This window comes from Gymnoscopelus microlampas (genome assembly GCF_963454915.1).
Source record: "Gymnoscopelus microlampas genome assembly, chromosome: 19".
Classification (NCBI taxonomy): Eukaryota; Metazoa; Chordata; class Actinopteri; order Myctophiformes; family Myctophidae; genus Gymnoscopelus; species Gymnoscopelus microlampas.
The window spans coordinates 9,069,046-9,070,328 of record NC_139956.1 but is presented as its reverse complement, the minus strand read 5'-3'; positions in this window follow the sequence as shown (position 1 = coordinate 9,070,328).

The window sequence follows — 1,283 nt, the reverse complement described above, 5'->3', positions numbered from 1 at the left end:
AGCGGGCATGGGTGTACGCTTCTTCTTCTCGTTTGGATTTTAACAGGCTTAGTGTTGTATTATTGCCATCGACTGCTCGTTAACTGTATAGATTTCATTGGTGCACGCATGCGCAGTACGGCCGCCCCCCTACTGGTCAAATCAGGCCACATTATCCTGCTCTGACTGGGGGATCCAGAGGCGAGGCTCTCCATCTGGTCCTTGGTCTGCCCCGGGGCCTCCCTACAGCTGGGCGTGTGTGGAAAATCTCCCTAGGGAATTACAGGAGGCATCCGTACAAGATCCAGCTTGTTGTTTGTCCAGTTGTTTGAGTGTTGAATGTTTAACGGACCACAATGGAAACCAGCCTTTGGCTTTTTGTTGTGTCATCCATTTGGTGTGTTTGAACTCATTTTACTTGCTTGTATACCTTTAAAAATGTCCACCTTTAAGATTCTCACCCGAGGGGAGATGTCAGCCACACTCCTGAATCCTGATAGAACTTGCTTGTATCTGCAATCATGTTCTTTTGGTGATGACCCACATTTCATGACCGTCGGTGAGTGTAGGAACAAAGATTGCTCAGTACAACGAGAGCTTTGCCTTCTGGCTCAGCTCTCTTTTCGTCACAACAGTGACTGCAATACCGCCCCTGCTGCTCTGATTCTCCGGCTGATCTCCTGCTCTGTCCTCCCTTCACTCGTGAATGAGACTCCACTCTTGTTCTGTCTGCCTGTCTGTCTGTCTGTCTGTCTGTCTGTCTGTCTGTCTGTCTGTCTGTCTGTCTGTCTGTCTGTCTGTCTGTCTGTCTGTCTGTCTGTCTTCCTTTGTCTCTCTCTCTCTCTCTCTCTCTCTCTCTCTCCCCCTCCTCTCCTCTGTCCTCTCCTCTCCTCTCTCTCTCTCTCTGGTCTCTCTCTCCACTCTGTTTCCTGCCCTTTTCCTCAGGTCAGTTGTGTGCTTGCACGCACGCACGCACGCACGCGCGCACGCGCGCACACACGCACACACACACACACACACACACACACACACACACACACACACACACACACACACACACACACACACACACACACACACACACACACACACACACACACCCACCCCTGATTGCACAGCATTGGCCTAGATACGTGAACGCACTCATCTCTCTCAGGAGACCCCCTACCCAACGGCAGACACACACACACACACACACACACACACACACACACACACGCACACACGCACACACGCACACACGCACACACGCACACACGCACTGACCTAATTTCATTCATGTTCATGGTTGTGAATGTTAGATC